Source organism: Nicotiana tabacum, chromosome 3, assembly GCF_000715075.1.
Source record: "Nicotiana tabacum cultivar K326 chromosome 3, ASM71507v2, whole genome shotgun sequence".
NCBI classification, from domain to species: domain Eukaryota; kingdom Viridiplantae; phylum Streptophyta; class Magnoliopsida; order Solanales; family Solanaceae; genus Nicotiana; species Nicotiana tabacum.
Window position 1 is genome coordinate 25,397,046 of NC_134082.1, and position 24,056 is coordinate 25,421,101.

A 24,056-nucleotide genomic window follows, 5' to 3' on the forward strand; every position below is an offset into this window, starting at 1 on the left:
ATAAATCTCTCAAGGAACATCGTATAAATAATGACCCAGATCTTCAAGGCGTGAACAATAGCAGCTAAATTGAGATCATGGACAAGATAATTCTTCTCATGTACCTTCAACTGTCTGGATGCGTAGGCAATTACCCTACTTTCTTGCATCAATACCGCTCCAAGGCCAATCCTCGAGGCATCACAATAGACTGTATAAGACCCCAAACCTGTAGGCAATATCAAAATTGGGGTTGTAGTCAAAGTTTTCTTGAGCTTCTGGAAGCTCTCCCACACTCTTCCGTCCCCTAGAACGGAGCACCTTTCTGGGTCATCCTGGTCATAGGTGCTGCAATAGATGAAAATCCCTCAACAAATCGACGGTAGTAACCCGCCAAGCCAAGAAAACTACGGATCTTTGTAGCCGAGGTTAGTCTGGGCCAACTCTTCACTGCTTCTACTTTCTTCGGATCTACCTTGATTCCTTCACTCGATACCACGTGACCCGGGAATGCCACAGAATCCAACCAGAATTCACATTTTGAGAACTTTGAATATAATTTCTTTTTTCTCAAAGTCTGAAGCACTATCCTCAGGTGCTGCTCATGATCTTCCCGACTCTGGGAGTATACCAGAATATCATCAATAAAGACAATGACGAACGAGTCAAGATATAGCCCGAACACGTTGTACATCAAATGCATAAAGGCTGTTGGGGCATTGGTCAGCCCAAATGACATAACAAGGAACTCATAATGACCATACCGAGTCCTAAAAGCAGTTTTCGGGATATCTGGCTCCCGAATCTTCAACTCATGGTAACCTGAACGTAAGTCGATCTTATAAAACACTCGTGCACCCTGTAACTGGTCAAACAAATCATTAATACGAGGCAAAGGATACCGGTTCTTCACTGTAACTTGTTTAACTAGAGATAATCAATACACATACGCATAGAACCATCCTTTTTCTCCATAAACAAGATAGGAGCACCCCAAGGTGATACACTGGGCCGAATAAAACCCTTATCAAGCAATTCCTGTAACTAATCCTTCAACTCCTTCAACTCAAGAGGGGCCATACGATACGGAGGAATAGAAATGGGCTGAGTGCCCGGCAACAAATCAATGCCAAAATCAATATCTCTGTCGGGCGGCATACCCGGAAGGTCGGCTGGAAGCACATCAAGGAAGTCTCGTACTACTGGGATTGAATCAACTGTAGGGGTATAAATACTAACATCTCTCACATAGGCTAGATATGCGTCACACCCCTTCTCAATCATTCGCTGAGCCTTAAGGAAATAAATAACTCTACTGGGTGTGATCTAAAGTACCCCTCCAATCTACTCGTGGTACACCTGGCATAGCCAGCATTGCGATTTTGGTGTGACAATTAAGAATAACATAATGGGGCAACAACTTGTCCATGCCCAAGATAACATCAAAATATACCATGCTAAGCAATAATAAATCGGCTCTGCTCTCAAAACCACTAAGAGCAATCAAACACGACTCATAAACGCGGTCCACAACAAGAGAATCTCCCATAGGAGTAGAAACATAAACAGGGGAACTCAAAGAATCCTGAGATACGCCCAAATGCGGGGCAAAATAAGAGGATACATAAGAAAAAGTGGAGCCTGGATCGAATAAAACTGATGCATCTCTATGACAAACTAGGACAATACCTGTAATGATAGAATCGGAGGTGACAGCCTCGGTACGGGCAGGAAGGGCATAATATTTGTCTTGGCCTCCCCCTCTAGGGTGACTTCTACCTCCCCGACCTCCACCTCTAGCTGGCTGGGAAGGTGGGGCAGCAACTGGTGCTGTGATCATAGCCTGGGAACTCTGTGGGGCATGCTGTGACTGAGAAGTCTGTGGAGGTGCACCCCTCCTAAGTCTGGGGCAATTCCTCACCATATAGCATGTGTCGCCACACTCAAAACAAGCTTTGAGAGGATGTGGCGGCTGTGACTGGCTCGGTCCAGGTCTGCTGGACTGACCACTGGAAGCACCCCGTGCAGGAGGCGCACTAGATACTGGAGGTGCATAAAAAGGCTCCTGAGGTCTAGGAGGAGCTGGAATACCACTGGCTGCTGGAAGAGCTGAATGAACGGGGTGACTCATATAACCCCTACCATGATGAACTACAACTGATGCACCAGAATAATGGCCCGACTCTCAAGACCTCTTGCCCTCCCTCTCCTCTCTATCCCGAGCATGTATACCCTCTACTCTCCTAGCAATGCTCACCACCTGCTGATAAGAAATATACATCTCCAACTCCTGAGCCATGCTAGACCTGATGTTGGGAATGAGCCCCTCAATAAACCAGCAAACTCTCTCACGAACTGTAGAAACCAAGGTTGGTGCGTGCCTAGCCAAGTTAGTGAAATGGACAGCATACTCCGAATCAATCATAGTACCCTGGCGCAAATGCTCAAACTCTGCGCGCCATGCGTCCCTGAGGCTCTGAGGGACATACTCCATAAAAACATATCTGAAAACTGGGTCCTTGTAAGGAAAGCTACCTTAGCTAGGTTGTCCAACTCATAAGTACGCCACCACTAATAGGCTACCCCTTAAAGCTGGAAGGCAGTGAAAAAAACCCCAATCGATCCTGATATACCTATAGTATAGAGGATACGGTAGCACTCCTCTAGAAATTCCAGAGCATCATCTGATTCTAGACCACCGAATACAGGAGGCTTGTACTTCTTGAACATCTCAAGCCTCCGCTATTCATCCTCGGAAGTTGCTGCCCTATTCTCGGGCTGAACTGGGGCCACAGGCTGTACCGGTATAACCTCTGTGATCTGATCAACTTGGACCCACTGCTCAGGGGTGCGGGCAGAGGGAGTCTGTGCTCCTTCCTTGGCCTGGGATGTGGTTGCAGCGAGGAAAATCAACCCTGCCTGAGCTAGGGTGGTGTACATGCTCACGAACTGTGTAAGGGTCTCCTAAAGAGCTAGAATAGTAGTAGCGGTAGGCGTATTAGGTGCCTGGGCTTCGACTGGAGCTGCTGGTGGCTTCTCGGTGGCTGCTCGCGCAGGTGCTCTAGCTGTACCACGTGTGCGTCCTCGGCCTCTACCCTGGCCCTGACCTTTGACGCCTCTAGCAGGGGGCGCGGGTACCTGGTCATCTCCGGTAGTACATGTCCTCACAATCTGTGAGAGAATAGAAGACAGAGGTTTAGAATTGTGATGTAAAAAATCTCGCATGACAAGGAGATCAAATGAAGTGGAATTTTCCTAACAGTTACATAGCCTCTCGTAGATAAGTACAGACGTCTCCGTACCGATCCGCGAGACTCTAATAAACTGGCTTGTGATTCATGACTCTTATGAACCTAGAGCTCTGATACCAACTTGTCACGACCCAAGTTCACCCTCTGTTAACTATCGTGACGGCAAAAGCCTAACAAATTGCGGAAAAAGGAAACAAAATACAAAACTAGCAAAAATTGCGGATAAAATATAATAATAAAAACATTTAAGATGTCGCTCGACATATACAAATATATACTCTCAAAACTGAATCAACTCCCAAAACCCAGAATCTCATGAAATCACAAGTTGTAGATACTACATAGTATTCTAACCCCAGAATGTCTAATCAAAGAAAATACAAAAGGTCTATAGCTAAAAGAGATAATAGAGAGGGACTCCTCGGTCTGCGGACGCGGCAGATATACCTCAAAGTCTCTAAAGATCGCATCGCCTCACTGATAGTATGGCTGAGACCATGAACCTGGATCTACACACAAAAAATATGTGCAGGAAAGAACATGAGTACACCACAGCGGTATCTAGTAAGTGACTGTCCCGTATTCCCAAAGTAAACACACAACAGTCTCAAGAAAGAATCTACAGTTCTATTTGAGAATAAACAGGAACTCTACTCTAAACATGCTGCACAGAATACAAGTAAGCAGTTAAAGCAGGTAAGACAATTAAATCACATAAGCATGTTGTTCCTAAGCTAAACAAGAGGTTTCAAGTACAAGTATTGCTCAATTACAAGAAAAACACAGATATATACTTAATGAAAATGGGGGTTTTTCAACAATTAGCACGTGTACGCACTCATCACCTCACGTACACGGCATTCATATAACAACAGTATCAAAATCCTAAGGGGAGTTCCCCCACACAAGGTTAGGCAAGTCACTTACCTCGAATCAGCTCAAAATCAATCTGAAACCACGCTCTTGCCACAAGTATCCAACTATGAATGGCCCAAATCTAATAAAATAAACTTCATAATGTAAATATAACTACGAACAACGAATTTAGCTAAAGGAATCGAAGCTAAGGTAAGAAAATGGAAAAACGCCCAAAAATCCTCCCCCAGCCCACGTCTCGGAATCAGGTAAAAATCACTAACACCCATTCACTCACGAGTTTAACCATACCAAAATCACTCAAATCCGATACCAAAACCTCGATCAAAACCCAAAAACTTGATTGGGAAACTTTTTCTCAATTCTCCCAAATTTTCACCCCAAATCCGAAATTAAATGACAAAACTAAGATTAGATTAATGGAATACAACTAGAAAAGAGTTAGGAATCATTACCCACTGATTTCCTCTTCAAAATCTTCCCAAAATCGCCTTACCCCGAGCTCCAAAATTGATTTTTCTAAGTTATGAACTCAAACCCTCGATTTTCATATATCTGCCCAGCGATTTCCGCTTCTGCGATCGTGGGACCGCACCTGCGATCCCGCTTCTGCGGCTGGGGACTCGCACCTGCGAGATTTCATTAAACATCCAGAAATCGTACCTGCGACCCTATACTCGAGATGCGATCCGCTTCTGCGGTCCTTGAGCCGCATCTGCGACCAGCTTCACTTGTGCCTCAGACCGCACCTGCGGTTCCCAATCCTCTTCTCCGGTGCTGCACCTGCAGTATCACACACGCTGGTGCGATTATGACAGGTTCAACAACCCAGATTTTTCCTAAGTCCAAATTCTGATCCGTTAAGCATCCGAAACTCACCCGAGGCCCCCAGGACCTTAACCAAACATGCCGACTAATCCTAAAACATCATACGAACTTATTCCAACCCTCGAATCACATCAAACAATGCTAAAATCATGAATCACCCTCCAATCCAAACCTAAATACCTTGAAATTTCAAGAATCCTATAACCGTTGCCGAAACCAACCAAACCAAGTCCGATGGACTCCAAATTTTACACACAAATCACATTCAACACTATAAAGTTATTCCAATTTTCGGAATTGGATTCCGACCCCGATATCAAAATTTCACTGTCGATCCGAAAACTTCAAAAATTCAATTTTCGGCATTTCAAGCCTAAATAAGCTACGGACCTCCAAAACACAATCCAAACATACCCCTACACCCGAATTCACCCAACGGAGCTAACGGAACTGACAGAATTCCATTCCGAGGTCATTTTCGCACTGCTCTGATTACGGCCCAAATTCTAAAGCTTAAACTCTTATTTGGGGACTAAGTGTCCCAAAACACTCTGAAACTCAAAATGAATCCTTCTGGCAACTCACAATGACAGAAACAAAAACGGAAAAAGCAGTTAATAGGGGATTGGGGCGTTAGTTCTCAAAACGACCGGCCAAGTCATTACAATATCTTTTATCGGATTTCAGCTGAAAACATGATTTTACTTAAGTTTTAAATGAAATATGGATTATTTGGAAATGAGTTGGCTGGCCTAGTTTCACGATAGGCGTCATCACGATCGGGTCGGTTTTGGGTTGTGACAACTTCTTGGGCAATAGAATGCGCCCACTTCTTCTTCGACAACAGTATGTTTTGTACGGTAGTTACCTGTTTTTAGACAAGAATATGCTTCATTTAGTTATTCTTCTACAGTTTGTATGTGATTCGGTTTTATTGCATTAATCCATGTAAAAAAAATGAATCAATTATTCCTATAAGAGACGCCATTGTTCCACGTTATCCATTATTCGTATTGCCGCAGAAAGAAACAAAGATCTCCGAAGGTATTATTAGTTCTCTTTATTGTTTCTGTTTTTTGCAGTTGAGTAATGCTTTGGGTTAATGTCATGTATATGAATTAGAGAGAAATAATGTGATTTAAAAATTCTATAAAAAGCAAAAATAAAATAATGACATCTTAACTTTTATTGTAATTGTTTTTGTCTTTTTTTTTTTTTTTAATCATAGTTTTTAGTTTTGGATATTAAAGTCCTATATATTGACGTAGTATTTAAGTTTAAATTTTATATATTAAGAGATCAATGGTTTGTGAATTTCAAAGTGTTATGTTAGTGTAACCATATTGATTTTCAGCATTTAAAAGATTTGTCTCATATTTTCCATGTCAACCATTTTACACTCGCTTACTGCTAATGCTTTTGTCTGATTGAATTTCTATTAATCTAATTGTTAGATTATTAAGTCATCTTTTTGACAATATCTAATAAGTTATCTTCTTTGTCAATACATTATTTGCTATATTGAGCATTCTGGTATCTTATAGATAATACACAGATTATTCGACCAAATTATATATTGACAAGGACCTCATGTTATAGATAATATTTGAAGTTAATGCAATTAATAATTAATTCTCTTTCAGAATTAGCAATGAAATGCAATACTATACTAATTCAAATTGGACAATAACACGAAACAATAGAATCCCATATGTTTTGAGAGTTCCAGAACCGTACCGATCCCATGTAGACAAGAACACTATGAGGCATAGTATTGAATGGATCAAGGTATGAAGCATAATTTTTATTGATTACGCCATTGGGGGAATGAAAACTAAAGTACCGGTAGTGCAAGAAAATTGCTCGAGCTGACTATAAAAATATTCCCTCTTTTACAATTTTATTTGTATACTAAAAAATATTCAAATCTTATGAAAAATATTTTCACAAACGAATCAAACACACAAATATACCCAGATAACAAAATTGGCATGCGAAACCAAAATTGAAACTTTTGAGCATCTTTTTTTGGTATTTTTTTTTTGTTTTGAATGACGCAAATATATCAAGTGTCAATTCTATTTAAAGTTAGAAAATGCATCACTTAATCATGCAGTTTGGACTTAAGAAAAAATACCAAAATATGTTGTAAAACTATATATCTTGATTACATGTTCGTAATACTTCCAAATTCAAAAGACAACTAAGTTTACTCTGAATATAAGATCCCATTTGCTTTGTAACATAATTTGTTTTATACAGATTATCCAAAAAAAAATATATATATACGCCAAACACACTATTTGCAAAGAAATGTTAGGCAAGATATGATTACAATCTATATTTCTCTACTCTACAAATGCATATAATATATAACCAACATAACGAAATTGATCATCTTTGCAGGTTCATACGATTGCTAATCATTTTGAATTAAATATTATGTTAATGCGATGATACTAACTTTCAACATTTAATGCCAATTGCTTTTTACATGATTCTTTCTTCTTATATGCTTCTACATTTAGTTTTAATTTATTGTTCTTACTTAATTAAAAAATCCACGTGCAACGCACGCACATAAAAATTAATTATTATAAAAGTATGAATATTGAAACACTAAATGTTGAACGACAAAAATATTCCTGAAATATTGATAGACTTTTATACCGTTTTTTAAAATTTAATTATTCCTTCAAATAAATAACTCCATATTAGATAAAGTTGTAACATTAAATGTCGCACCTAATATTTAGGATTTAAAATTTAAAAGAATTCTCCTTGAGACGTGATTGAATGATAAGAAAACTATTTTTTCAGAGGAGTCTTAGTTGAAAAGAAATGAATTGCGTTAAATAATTTGTATTAGTCGTGGCTTAGTACTATCAGACCCCTGTGCGTTCATGTTATCATTTGGATCTGTACTACCAAAGATACATCGTCTACACGAATATAAAGCACACATGCACGGGTTTTGGAAAACATCACCTAAAATCATGTCGTGGCAACCATACATGGATGAGCACCTTATGTGCTAGATCCTGGTAACCGCTATTGTTGGCCTTGACTATACTGCTTGGTTTTATAACACCACTTTCGATCAATTTAAACTTCAGGAAAATAATTGGCCACAATGATCACTTGCTCCAACTGGCTTGCATCTTAGGGCATAAATACATTATTATTGATGATAGGCTATACTTGCTTATTTTAGTCGCTTATTACACTTTAATTTACTGTACTTTTATTGAGTTTAAGCTTTAATCGCTAGTGTTTTGCCTAAATATGTATTTTATGCTTTGTAGGAGTGATTCTGATCTATGTAGGATATTATGGAATGAATTCAAGTGATTTGTAGCTTTGAAGTCTGAGTAAAAGCCCAAGGAATTAAGCCGGGATCGTGTTAGGGGATCAACGAATGATAGTTAAGAACGAAACGAAAAATCGAGCGGGCATAAGACGCATTGTCTAATAAAATGCACATAACTTTTCACTCAGAACTCAGTTTGAGCTCCACAATATATCGTTGGAAAGCTATTTGAAAGAGCTACAACTTTTATGTTTTGCATTTTCGAAATTTCTCACTACCAGCGTGCGCCGCAGTAGTGCAATTTCACAAAAGGCATCAGAAACAAGCTCTCAGAAGTTTTCCACTACTGCACCGCAGTGTGCAGCGCAGCGTGTGGCGCGCCTGTACAAATTTTATAGAGTCAGAGTCCTATTTCGCGCAGGAAAGGGTGTTTCGTCTGGGCCCGACCCTACTTCGTATAAATACATGTAAAAATGCTATTTTGAAGACTTTTGTCACGACCCAACAATCCCTCCGAAGGAGTCGTGATGGCACCTAGTCACTAAACTAAGTAAGCCTAACATTAATTAAAATAACATTGGTATTTACTAACTTTAAATTAAATTACTCTAAACAAATTACAATTTCCAAAACCGGTGGTACAAGTCACAAGCCTTTCTAAGAGTAGTTATACAAAATATATACATCACTGTTCCGCAACAAAAGGAACATATAGATTAAGTACAATTGAAGGTGACTCCGAGGCCTGCGAACGCTGTAGCAGGTTTACCTTGAGTCTCCACTACAACGACCCGCACAGCTACTACCGATCAAATATCTGGATTTGTACACAAAAATGTACAAAAGTGTAGTATGAGCACACCACAGTGGTGCCCAATAAGTATCAAGACTAACCTCGGTGGGGTAGTGACAAGGAACAGTCCAGACACCTACTGGTCAAATAAATTGAATAGGATATGATAATAAACTATCAACCTAACGATGACAAAGTAATATCAATAGTGGGGAAAGAACAAACTACAATCAGTAGAAACAATAACGGGAAACATGGATGGAAAAGAAAGATAACCAAACAAATTAACACCAACATAGCCGGAACACAAACAAGTAAAAATGTACTCAAACAAGGAAGGCGATGTCAGCTCAATAAATCATATAATTTATGGTGCACAATTCCAGCCATCTCAAACTCGATGTCTCATATCATAACCTCAATTACCAAACATTTAGCACATCCGACATCTTGTGCCCACATATTTCTATCTCTCTTTGCACAATAACATTCTCATGTTACTCAGTACATAGGGTCCATAACCAATGCAATTAAGATGTTGAAGGAGTCTCATTTACATAACATAAAGTAGAGTACAACTTCTAAACCAATTAGGAACTCAACAAGAAAAGATGAAGTTATTTTTAGAAATCATTTGAATAAAGAAAAATACCATTTTCAATTAAAATACAACACCAAATGAATTATTACCTTTAACATAGGATTTAATAAATTAACTTAGTAGAAATTCCTTTTTAAGTAAAATACAACCTCAGATAGTTTAAGGGAATTTAATTGAGTAACTAATTGAATTAAAAATGAAACAATTATTCAAATTTGAAGTATTGAAATATACATATAAATACGGCGAAGTATTAAAAACACTATGGGGTTCCATCACAAAGGATCTCAGCAATAAAAGAATCTGAACAGTTAAAACACTTGAATTGGTAACAACAAATAAGCATAGCAAACAGAAAGTGTACGACATCACCCTTCGTGCTTTTACTCTCGTTCTCACCATAAGAATCAATATATTCGGCACGACATCACCCTTCGTGCTTTTACCTCACATAATCATGGCACGACATTATCCTTCGTGCATTATCACTCATATCATGGCACGACATCACCATTCGTGCTTTTACATTTACAATATCGGTACAGCATCACACTTTGTGCTTTTACACTCACTTACAAATATCACGCACGGTATCACCCTTCGTGCTTTTACACTCTTCCTTACCCAAACAACAATCACAAAGAAATTCGGGCAAGGGAATCAATAAAATCACAATAGAACCCGGCAAGGGAACAATAGAATAATAACAATATCCCGGAAAGGGAAACAATATCATAAGCAATAACATCCCGTCAAGGGAAACAATATCATAAACAACACATCCCAGCAAGGGAATCAACAATAACCAATCTCGTCCCAACAATTTACTTCACAAAATGAATCCCAACTTGAGTCAATACTCAACAATGGTCAAATACCAAGGAACTACCATAAGCTTGGTCCAACATGAATACTCATCAAGTCAAGCATGAATAGTATATAATAAGGATCACGAAAAGAAAACTAAGAAGCACACTGACCTTAACAAAGCAACAAGACATAATAAGCACGTAATAATTACACCGGTAACCACAACAAATGGACATGTAACATATTTGTACGAAGTCATAGGGGAACTCACAATCAAGAAGTATCAAAACAATAAGGAAGGCAATCACTTCAATTAAGGCAATTAGGGGCCAACTAACACGTAAGAATTAGAGAAAAACTAGCAACATCATATGGAGCATATAGAGATAATTTAAGTAATTATGAAACTCAAGCATGACGAAAAACTTTGTACATAATGACCTAAGAACCCTAGAGACAAATTTCCCACAAATAAGTCTGAGCACACACTTGTCACCTCGCATGCACGGACTACAATTAGCATAGAAGACTAAAACCCTAAGGGAAAGTCCCCTCCACAAGGTTAGGCAAGATACTTACCTCAATCGGGAAAATTCAATACTCAATTTAGATTTTTCTTTACCAATTCATCAATGCTCAGCTCAATCTAGCTAAAAACGACTTGAATACATCTAACAATGCAAGAGAAAACAATTCCAATTAACAAAATTATGATTCTTATACAATTTATAAAAAGTCAATAAAAGTCAACTCCCCGGGACCGCACCTCGGAACTTGACAAAATTTAAAAAAAACTAAATATCCATTCCGATACGAGTTCACCCATACAATAATTATCCAATTCCGATACCATTTGGTCCTTCAAATCATCATTTGACATTTTTGAAGAACTTTATAATTTTTTTCCCAAATTCCATCCCAAATCACGAATCAAATGAAGAATTCAATGATAGATTCATGTATTTTAGCCAAATCCGAGTTAGAAACACTTACCCCGATGAATTTCTTGAAAAACGTTCGAAAAATTGCCAAGATCCGAGCTCTCTAGGTCAAAATATTAAATAAAACCCTAAATCTCGTATTTATAGTGCACCTCCCAGATTTCCGTCACCATTGACCGCATGAAAACCACCGCTGACCGCGGTAAATCCACCGCTACAGCGGAAAATATTGACTGCAGTGACATGTTTTAGTATTTTGGCAATAACTTTCTCTACAGATGTCTAAATTGTGATTTCTTTACCGTTCTGGAAACTAGATACGAAGGGCTACAATTTTTGTTGTTGAATCATCTCAAAATTCCTTGCAGATCAAAATATATAGGATTCCGAAGTCAGACCAGTGAACCTGCGGATTCTTCCCAACCGCGGACCGCGAACCATTTTCCGCCTCAGCAGTAATCCCACCACCTCAGCGGAAAAACTTCCGTCTCAGCGGTAAGATTTCTGCCCCCGGCAAAGATTTAAGCATCAGAACCATTTTCTAAGTTCCGGAATGTCCGGACTCGCTCAAAACTTACTTGAAACTCATCCTAGGCCCCCGGAACCTCAATCAAATGTACCAACACATCCCATAATATCATGTGAACTTATCCCCACTCCCAAATCACGTCAAACAACGCTAAAACCACAAATCAGATGCCCAAACACATGAAAATCACTATGAACTTCAGGAACCTCTAGAATTGTAACCAAGCGTACGAACCACATCAAATCAACTTCAAATGACACCAAATTTTGCAAGCAAGTCCCAAATGACATAACGAAGCCGTTCCAACTTTTGGAATCGCATTCGGACCTCGATAACACAAAAGTCAATTATGGGACAAACCTCTCCATTTTCCAAACTTCAACTTTTTCAACTTTCACCAAAATGCCTCAAATTACTCTACGGGCCTCCAAATCCAAATCCGAATACACGCCCAAGTCTCAAATCACCATACGAAACTACTGACATCATCCAAAACTCATTCCGGAGAAGTTTACTCAAAAGTCAAATTCCGATCAAGTTCTCCCCCGCTTAAGCTTCCAAAACTATATTCCTTCTTCCAATTCAACTCTGATTCATCCGAAAACTGAATCCAACCATGCACACAAGTCGATGTATATAATGTGAAGTTGCTCGTGACCTCAAACTACTGAACCAGACGCAATTGTTCAAAACGACCAGTTGGGTCGTTACAACTTTTGACACATCTTAGACCTAGGGAGACTATTTTGGAGAGGAGACGTGGGAGAACACACAACCCACGCTTGGACGAGGCTTCTAAATAGTTTTTCTTCTCTTCTCTTCCTTTAATCTCATAGTTCCTTAGTTCTAGAGTATTGGGTGCTACATGAACGTTTTAGTTTGAAGCTCGAATTGTTCTTATTATTTTATCATATTGGTTTATTTGTTAAAGCTTGCACTTAATTATTTGATTGTTTGATCACCAATTGAATACTATCTACGAATCTAGGATTGAACTCGGGAGAGGAAATTCTAGATTGGATATAAGCTTGAGTAGAGCAAGATCTTAACTCTAGGAAGGGGGGGGATTTGCGGTTAGGATAGGAATATACCTAATTGCCTTGCTTGGTTAATATACGAGAATTATAAATTCATTCTTGTTAATCCTAATTCCATAGGAATTATGTGTTAGGTTATCTTGAATAGGCGAGTTGTACTTCGTGAGAAGGCTACGAGCAATATTAACCCTATCAACTAATAAACAAGATAAATTAATTAGACGATTTAAGTGGAAAACTCAACAGGATTGTTAGCTAACCCATAGCTCTAGAATATTAACTCACATCGAATTCATCTCTATAATTCGCCAACTTGTTTCCTTTAATCTCTTAGTTTACTACTCTAGATTATCTTTAGTTAAATATTCATACTTTAGAATTCGCTTGAATAGATTAATTGTTTGGTTTAATTTAGTTGATAGTTAATCATAAGTCCCTGTGGGTACGATATCTGGACTTATAATCCTATATTACTAGTCGACCACATATATTTGTGTGTGCGTTAGGGAGCCAATAAGTTTTTGGCGCCGTTACCGGGGACTTAGAAATTAACTATTCTACTAGATTGGATTTTTACATTTTGCCTATTCAATTTTATTTTTTATATTTATCTTAGTTTAGTATTTTATTAAAATTGTCGACCACATATCTTAGTTTTGTAATGTGTGTGGTTGTCAAGGTGGCCATTGGGATGGTTGTCCTAATTCTTATTATCCTTCTTAGACTTCTCATTATAATGTTTCTAATAATGTTTATGAGTTTGATAGGAGCAAGGAAGTGGAGGATATGGAAAGTATGGCTCGTATTATGCACATGATGAGGCAAGTAGTCGAGCAACATGACATGATGATGAGGCAAGTAGCTGAGCAACAATGATGAAAATCGAAAGGCTATACAAAGAATTAGTGCAGCAATCATGAGAATGAAGGCCGAGGCGGAGGAAGTGGCTGAAGAGAGCGAGTTCCCACCAGAAAATTATTTTGAAGAAGCATATATAGTGAGCCAATCTTGGCTAGAGGAACAAGTTCAACTGATAAAATCTCATGAGTTTCTTTGTGGTAGTCTTTCAAATATGATAGAACAACTGATAGACGAAAGAATTGAGCTCAGGCAAGAGATAGACCAATTTGGCTTAGATATCCATGACCTGCATGATCAATTGAATAAAAAGGCTGAGGCGTCTGATGCCATACGACCAATTTCTATGTATACTTGCCAGATTGTGGAGCAGAAAGAGGAATTCCAACTATTCAACCAAAATATTATTACTGATGCCAAGGTCGACAAAGAGTGCAAAATAGAGGATGTCAAAAATAATGCAATTTTGGAGTTGGAGAGTATTGGACCTCATTCTAAATACTTTTCAACATTGTGTTTAGTTGGTGACATGGGAATTGATCCAGTCGAGCATATGGATGAGTCGATGGATGAGGAACAAAGGGTTTATATTCTGAAATTTGCCACACCAAGGAGGGCACTTGATTCATGACGGAAAGGTAATGTCAGTGACCTCTATGTTAGAGTAACTGAGTGAGTTACGAATAATGCGTGGTACTTGTGAGTCAAATCTTGAGGTGTAGAGGTTACACTCTTGTGCTTAGTCTATTTTAAATATTCTTGGTGTGATGAGTTAAGAGAATTATTTAAAAAGGTCGTGTCTATATAAAGTGTAGTTTGATTGCTCGAGGACGAACAATGATTTAGGTATGAGGTGTTGATGATCGGCTATAATTGCATATTTTAGTCATTTATTACACTCTAATTTACTGCACTTTAATTGAGTTTGAGCTTTAATCGCTAGTGTTTTGCCTAAATATGTATTTTATGCTTTGTAGGAGTGATTCCGATCTATGTAGGCGTTATGGAATGAATTCAAGTGATTTGGAGCTTTGAAGTCTGAGTAAAATCCCAAGGAATTAACTCGTGATCGTGTTCGGGGATCAACAGATGATAATTAAGAATGATGAAGAATCGAGTGGGCATACGACACATTGTCTAGTAAAATGCACATAACGTTTCACTCAGAACTTCGTTTGGGCTCCACAATATTTCGTTGGAAAACATTTGAAAGGGCGACAACTTTCATGTTTTGCATTTTCAAAAATTCTCATTACCGCACCGCACAGTGCGGCGCAGCATGCACCACAGTAGTGCAATTTTACGGCATGCATCAGAAACAAGCTCTCTGAAGTTTCCCACTACTGTGCCGCACTATGAAGCACAGCATATGGCGCACCTGTAAATATTTTACAGAGCCAGAGTCCTATTTTGCGCAGGAAATGGTGTTTCGTCTAGGCCCGACCCTACTTGGTATAAATATATGTAAAAATGCTATTTTGAGGACTTTTGACACATCTTAGACCTAGGGAGACTATTTTGGAAAGGAGACGTGGGGGAACACACAACCCACGCTTGGAGGAGGTTTCTAACTAGTTTTTCTTCTCTTCTCTTCCTTTAATCTCATAGTTCATTAGTTCTAAAGTATTGGGTGCTTACATGAATGTTGTAGTTTGAAGCTCGAATTATTCTTATTATTTTATCATATTGGTTTATTTATAAAATCTTTTGCTTAATTATTTGATTGCTTGATCACCAATTGAATACTATCTATGAATCTAGGATTGAACCCGGGAGAGGGAATTCTAGATTGCATATAAGCTTGAGTAGAGCAAGATCTTAACTTTGAAGAGGGGGGGGGTTGAGAGGGGTGGATTTGTGGTTAGTATAGGAATATACCTAATCGCCTTGCTTGGTTACTATACGAGAATTATAAATGCATTCTTGTTAATCCTAATTCCATGGGAATATAGGCGTTAGGTTAGTTTGAATAGGCGAGTTGTACTTCGGGAGAAGGCTACAAGCAATATTAACCCTATCAACCAATAAACCAGATAAATTAATTAGACGATTTAAGTGAAAAACTCAACGGGATTGTTAGCTAACCCATAGCTCTAGAATATTCACTCTCATCGAATTCATCTCTATAATTCGCCAACTTGTTTCCTTTAATCTCTTAGTTTACTACTCTAGATTATCTTTAGTTAAATATTCATACTTTAGGATTCGCTTGAATAGATTAATTATTTGATTTAATTTAGTTGATAGTTAATCATAAGTCTATGTGGGTACGATATTTGGACTTACAATCCTATATTACTTGTAGACTACGTATACTTGCATGTGCATTTGGGAGCAACAATTATTCAAGGGACCGATGGCTCCTTGGCCCTCGCCAATGTAACCTGATTATTGAGAGGTTCGACGATTATCTCTTTGGTCAAAGTTATTTTTTTGAATTTCCTTTTATTATGTTATATTGAAAATTGTGAAGTTTATTTTTGATGGGTACTTAAGGGCGAGGAAGTCGAAGATATGATTTCTTTCTGGATTTAATCATTCTTTTTATATTTTGGTTTTGCAGATTTGATTTAATTACCTTCAAGTCAACTAAGTTTCCCACTTTATGCATGTTACCCAAGAAAACATATGATGTCATTATAAATAACTATAGCTCTTAATTTGTTGACTGTTGTGTAGTAGATTTCGTGTATAGTTGTGTAAACAATATCATAGAATGTGTCTATTTAGGTTTCTTCGTTATTTGGAACAAACAATAACGAGCAAAATCTTCTCTCGACCTCTTTGACTTATTCTTTCTTAAGCTTTACAATGTTAATATGCAAGTGACTAGGAGAATTCCAAATACAATTTGCCATAGTTTGGAACTTTCATTCACTAACTTTCAAAAAGAACGTTAAGCCATAATTCTTAAATCCAAATTCCAAAAAGAACATTAGGAGAAGACTTTAAGAGTTTAATTACACTTTAAGTTCCAATGAATTCTTCTTAAACTAGATTTCCGACATCGGCGGACATCAAAACTAACTTGGAATCTGTAATTAAATATATCACTCAATTAATTTGAATATTCATATAGGGATTAATTAGTATCTTATGATTAAAGGTGCACTTGATCAGGTTTAATATTTATAGATTCAACTAAATTAGAATATGAGTAGAACACATAGTTGGATAACAATAGAAGATCTAAAGGTATATAAGTACTACTTTAAGGATTTAAACTCTAATCCATGGCAAATGAATAGAAAGTTCATAAATTAAAACGTAAATGGAGTACTACAAATTAATCTACAACTCTCTTCTCCATCTTTGAGACTCTACTATCCAAAAAATATTTATGCCTTATTTATATAGCATATTTTTCAAACAAAGCAAATTCAATAGAGTCCCATTCCTTAACCTTGATCTGCCACTAAAGATATTAGTGTATCGCATGAAGGTCCAGACTAGTATATATATATTTCTATGTTCTTCAAATTCTGTGTTTTTGATTTCTTATTTGTCAACAGTTCCAAACATTTTTACTACATTGAGTCATATAGCGTCTGAAATTGAATATATAGTGGCATTCATATGGTATTTCTTTTTACGACTTAATTTGATCGCACACAAAGTTGAAGAGTATAAAAAAGATTTTTGAATCTTGTGCGCTTAAATTAGAGGTTTGTACAATATACTAAAAGTATCAATTGAATCTAATTATATTGCATTAAATTTTAAACATGACATGTTATTTTTGTAACCAAATGTCATTAAGGATAAAATAAAATAAAACTAAAACTTATTGAGCATATCTGTAATTCTTTTTGAAAAAGACAATAATAAGGGTTGATTTATAGTAGGACACTCAACTTTTACTTGATTGTATTAAAGTCCATAAAATATTCTTTTGTAACATAAAATCACTCAACTTTGCTCAAGTATCTCATAAAGTTACTAAGGAATTGGGTATATGTTTTGAGCTTGGCACAACATTTCACCCACATGCCTATGAACAATCCAAGCGGACTACTCAAATCTTAAAGGACATGTTAAAAGTATGGCTCATTGGCTTTAGAGGCCATTGGGGATGATCATTTGCCGTTAGCAGAATTTTCCAATAACAACAATTACAGTCCAGTATTCAAATGGAGCTGTTTGAGGCATTATATGATCGCATGTATCATTCTTCTATTGGTTGGTTTACCTGGCGAGGCGAGGTAAAGTTATTGGATCCAGACTTGATAGGTCATAACTTAGAGAAGGTCAAGGTGATTCAGGATCGACTTTGGATAGCATAGAGTAGGAAAAAGTCTTATAACTATGTAAAAAGACATGATCTTGTGTTTATGTCGGGAGATCATGTACTACTCAAGGTTTCTCCTATGAGATTGTCACGACCCAAAATCCATCAGTCGTGATGATACCTAACTCAACCCGCTAGGTAAGCCAATTAACAATTATCTAGATTCATTTACTTAATAAAATAATTAAACAAGAGAATTATCTAAATCTTATACATTTCCCAAGGACTGGTAGTACAAATCATGAGCTTCTACGAATGGAGTTTACAAAGCAACAATGGAACAATTACACAGTCTATTTGAAAAGTACATAAACAAAATTTTATAGTCTAAGGCTACCGTAAACAAGAGGCAGCTACAACAGGAACACATGTATGCCTTCAAATCCAGCAACCATCGAACGTAGCAATATCGGTATCCAGGATCTGCACGCATTGGGTAGGAAGTACAATAGGAGTACAACTGACTCTTATATACTCAAAAAGTAACAAATCTAACCTCAGGTTGAAAGCAGTGACAAGCTATCACAGGATCGGGTCCAAAGCCAATATTTCCACAATAGTACATAACAACATAAATGCAAGTATAAAAGAGATATCTCAAAAGTAAAATACCCGGCTTGTTCACAGTTCCAGAAAATGGTCATGCTTTTCAAATATCTCAGTGAAAGAAAATTCCAGATCTCTTACCTAAAATGCAAAAAGTATGAGTAAGTTTAAAAACTGTAATTTTCCAAATTTCTTTTCCACAATAAATAAAATATTTCATTTTCTTTCCAAAGAACAAGTATAAAGTGCCTCTCCATACCCACATATCAATGTATATAATAAGTCATGAATGACGTGATACTATATAGCATGAGGAAGAATGCATCTCTATGCCTGTATGTCATGTATGTATGTATGTGAATGCCATGTATCTCAGAGATGAAACATTTACTCACACTTTCAGAGTACTCAATTTCATTACCTTGCATCCTCTCTTACTAAGCTCAATACTCAGCACACTAAATCACTCAGCGTTGAATAATAACTACTGCGGCGTGCAGCCCGATCCATATATATATAGTCGATTGTGCTCACTGAGGGTGTACAGACTCCGGAGGGGCTCCTACACCCCAAACGCTATATTGCTGCAGCGTGCAGCCCGATCCATATATCGTTGCGGCATGCAGCCCGATCTATATATCACTGCGGCGTGTAACCCGATCCAGATATCTATATATTGATGCGGCATGCAACCCGATCCATATATATATTTATATCCGCACAATCAGGCCCTCAGCCTCACTCAGTCATAACTCTCTCCAGTCTCGCTCACGGGCTCAAAATGTCATGAAACTAGCCCGGCAACAATGATATGATGCATCAACAACAATAGTTGAGACTGAGATACGATATAAAAGAATGAATATGACAGAGTACAAAAGATCAATGGAAATCAGTGAGATGATAGGAAGAAATAAACACTATGGGTAAAAACAATATTAGCATAAAGCCTAAACATGATATTTAGCATGTTTGACAGCTCAATTACTTTATCACATGATGAAAACACAAATATCAACAAAATAGGTCCACTATTAAAGGCCATGGGAACAACAGAGTCCCATTTCACAGGGTGCACGCCCACATGCCCGTCACCTAGCATGTGCGTCACCTCAATACCAACCACATAACACGTAATTCGGGGTTTCATACCCTCAGCACTAAGCTTAGAAGAGTTACTTATCTTAAACAAGCCAATTCCGACCCCGAGCAAGCCAAGCGATGCTCAAAGAATCCCATTACGCGCGTTTCAACCTCTGAATGGCTTGAAACTAATCAAAAATAACTCAAATACATCAAACAATGTTAAAGGAATCAATCCTAATCGAAAAAGGTCGAATCTTTAATCAAAAACCCAAAATCGGCCAAAACGCCTAACCCGAGCCCGCACCTCGGAACCTGACAAAACTCATAAAATCCATCAACCCATTCAATTATGAGTTCAGCCATACGAGTTTCACTCAAATACGACTCCGAATCAGTGTTCAAAACTCAAAAATTCATATTATGAAACTTTAGGCCAAAACCTCCAATTGTTTTCTTTAAAATTCATCAACTAAAAGTTAAAATCGAAGATAGATTCATGAAATATAACCAAAATCAAATAGAGAACAATTACCCCAATTCATATGCTGAAAAGCGCCTCGAAAAATTGCCCAATTCAGAGCTCCCCAACTCAAAATATGTTAAATGCATAAAACCCTCGTTTTAACACAGTTCAGCCTCGTTTCGTTTGTTAAAAGATTTCAAAACACACTTTTGATACTCCAATGGATTCCTTGTGAAATTCTAGTCAAGTTAGGCTCTTGAATCACTTCATTTGGCCTTATATTGAAGGAGATATGTTGGTTTCAATATTTGAAAATTGTGCAGATTTTTAAATACGCAGCAGTGACAATTTTGTTATTAATCTGAAAAATCTGACAGCCCAATTCTTAGTAAAATGACCATAAAATCCCCATACGATGTCCAAATTTGATGTTTCTTTTTGTTAAGGCTCCGTAATTACTATACAGATCTAATTCTTCAATAAAAATAGAAATCAGAGCTCATTTGTTCAATGTTGTACCATTTATACTTTAAGAAACGACGTCGAAACATAAGAAATCTGAGGTCAACATAACCCAAACCTATCCGAAACTCACCTCAGCCCCTCGGGACCCCGTCTAAACATACCAAAAAGTTCCATATCATAATACAGACCTACTCAAGGCCTCAAAACACACATAACAATATTGAAATGACGAAAAGCACCTCAAATCAAACTTAATGAACTTTCGAACTTTCGGCTTCCAAAACTCACCCGAAACATATCAAATCAACTCGGAATGAGCCCAAATTTTTCACACAAGTCCTAATATATCATACGGAGCTACTCGTTCCCCAATCTACCGAGCGAAGTGCAAATTCTCAAAACGACCGGCCAAATCGTTATATTCTCCCCCATTTAAACATATGTTCGTCCTCGAACATGCCTAGAGTTGTTTCAAAAGCCATCAAATTTCCGTGTAACCTCACTATGCACATACCCGAGGGTGATTCCACGTTACCCTATCCCATATAGATCTGATAACACAACATGACTGAAGTTTCTTAATCCAACCTAGCCCATAAGCTTTCGAATCCAATTTCCACATCCAAAATTTTCTATAAGATCAGAATCTCACATCTACACATTGTATAAGTTTGAACAAGCTGTCTCAAGCCATAGACATAACTCAAGATGAAATCACATGATATACCATATAACTCAAACACCCATAGCGATAACTTCTAATCACAGTAGCTGCTCAAAACAACCCAATATTGGTAATAAACCTCTTATCAAACAGAGCCTCGTTCTAACACCTTCATATTTTGCCAACGATGAAAGAAACACGCATAAACTCATAACCATTCATCATACCAACAAGTTGTGGAAATCCCTCTCTTTTGATAGGAATTATAGCAAATTTCTAAGTCGATCATCATCAATATCCTTCCAAATATGTCACAGTTTGATCCGATAGCACCCATTCCAGGTACAATGACCTCATCCCATCTAACATAATCACTCTAGTGACATGATACATTAATACAGTCTAAAGCCGCAACTCGTGCAATCCGTGCACCAATAAGCAACATTCCAAATGTACTCAATCATGGAAAATGACTCAGACGAAGGAACTATCTCGCAAGCTCAAAGGTACCGCTACAAAGGAATGCTAAAAACCTATCACACACCGTATAACCAAAACACACGAATCTAAAACAAAGGTTCATGTCTCAACATAACCCTACTACAAAGCGTGACCCATCCAAACGTTGGTCCATATTATGTACAACGAGCCACCCTGCTCAAAATCGATAACCACGCAAAATTTGACATCAAGCACCCAAAGTGCATAACCATAACCACTGAGAGAAAATAATGCAATACCACAATCAGGAAAGAACATAGCCAACGCGCAATCAATCATGCAATACCCAAATACTCATCTCGCTCAAATTCTGCTATAAAGCTCAAATAGCACTGCACTATAAGTGCATATAACCAATGAATCACAACTCCTCGTGGTATACAAGAGCAACTCATAGATCATTTCAGAACACAAATAGGCTCGACAACAACCAAATGGCACATCTCTCAGCAATAGCAGCATGGAACCAACCAATCCGACTCGGTGTAGAATACACATCCTAATTGGGCCTACTAACAGACCCTCAAATCAACTCTGGTAACCCACAAATAGATAAATAATCCTCCGAAAGTCCACAATAACTGAATCATAACACATATTATCACCTGGCTAGCTTCGGCCACACTTCACAGTCCACAACCTGCTCCTTAGAGCTCCCGGTCTCCAAATCCATAGAACATGAATTACCATATCTGATACCAATGCCACCGCCTGAATGTCTAACACATGTCTCATACACAATCATCCAGCGAGGAATACTTCTATAATTTTTTTATGCCACAAAGCAAAATTTGAACACCTGAGGGCGATACAAAGCTGAGGGCGATACAAAGCAAATAAGATGGTTGAGGGTGAACTCTAGCCCCTCAGACTTGCTGGAGAAGAAACGGAGCATGATCACTATGCGCCAGATTGAAGGGTGGATCTGGCCGAGGGTGACCTGGTATCTCTTACAGAAGTCAATGACGACTGGATCAATGGGACCTAGTGTGAAGGGGTAAGTGTAGACACTTAGGAACCCCTCCACATGAGTGGTGATACTCTTCTGGGGGGTGGGAATCTGTACCACGACCTCATCCCCTAGCCACAATCTCTCTTCATGGCCTCGAGGTATTTCTCCGCTATCGAGCAAATATATCTCGATACGTGCTCACATTGGTTAGGGATCGATGGGGGATTTTGGACTTTGAAGTCGTTCTTTGTGACACAGGGGTCGGGAACAAACTCGTAAAGGGCCGACGCTTTATCACCGGCCGGCTGGGAAGAAGAGGATGAAGCTTTCTCCTTTTGAGAAATGGTTATGGAAGTTTTCGCCATTAATTCAGGTTGGAATAAGAGAAAAGAGGTGGAGTTTGATATTTTTTTGTGCTAAATGGGTTGGACCAACAGGTAGTGAAAGAGAATGATGAAGAGAGGAAGAGATTAAGAAAGTTTAAAGGTGGAAGAAAAGTTCTTGATTCGAATGGAAGCCCTGTATTTATAGGAACACGGTGACGGTTCGGCGACGTTAGTGGCCGACTGCCACTAGCAAGCATCTAATATTTTGGGGAGACGAACCTTCGGGACGTTCCGGCCACCTCGAGCGCTTATGTCACGGGGATGATGTCATCATCAGGGCCTCCGGAAAATCGAGGTTCAAGTTAGTTCTTGTCATTTTATTCTAAGAAACGAGGGGACTATCTGTATACGGTGGAAATCAGGGCTACCCGATTTCGGTCTTCAATGAAATAAGGTGATACCACGTCGAGAGGCCAGGACGCCAAGCTCAGAGTCGAGGCTCCTTTCCAATATCGAGGTCGAGGTCGATATCATTCGTCAAGGTCGGAAGAATGCACACTTTAGACAGTTGTCCAATATGATTCCCTACTATAATTAGAAGTGTACCTTATTTAGGACCTCACTATTTATATAAAGGAGAGCCCATTCATTTGTAACACACTATTCATTGACAAGAGAATATACATTCGTCACTTTCTTACTGTTCATTAGAGCTGCCTTATAATTTACTGTTCTTACTAACCGACCTTGAGACTATCATAGCTCGAGGACGAGATTTGGCTTGCACACTGGTTTGACTTACTTTATTCTTCAATTTATTTATTTAATTCATTGTTTATCAATTGGTATTGGACCAAATCACATATCCTTAAAATCACAATATTAGTTTAATTGTTACTCGAATTTCAGGGTAAACAATTATCAATGAATAAGTTTTAATTAGTTAACTATA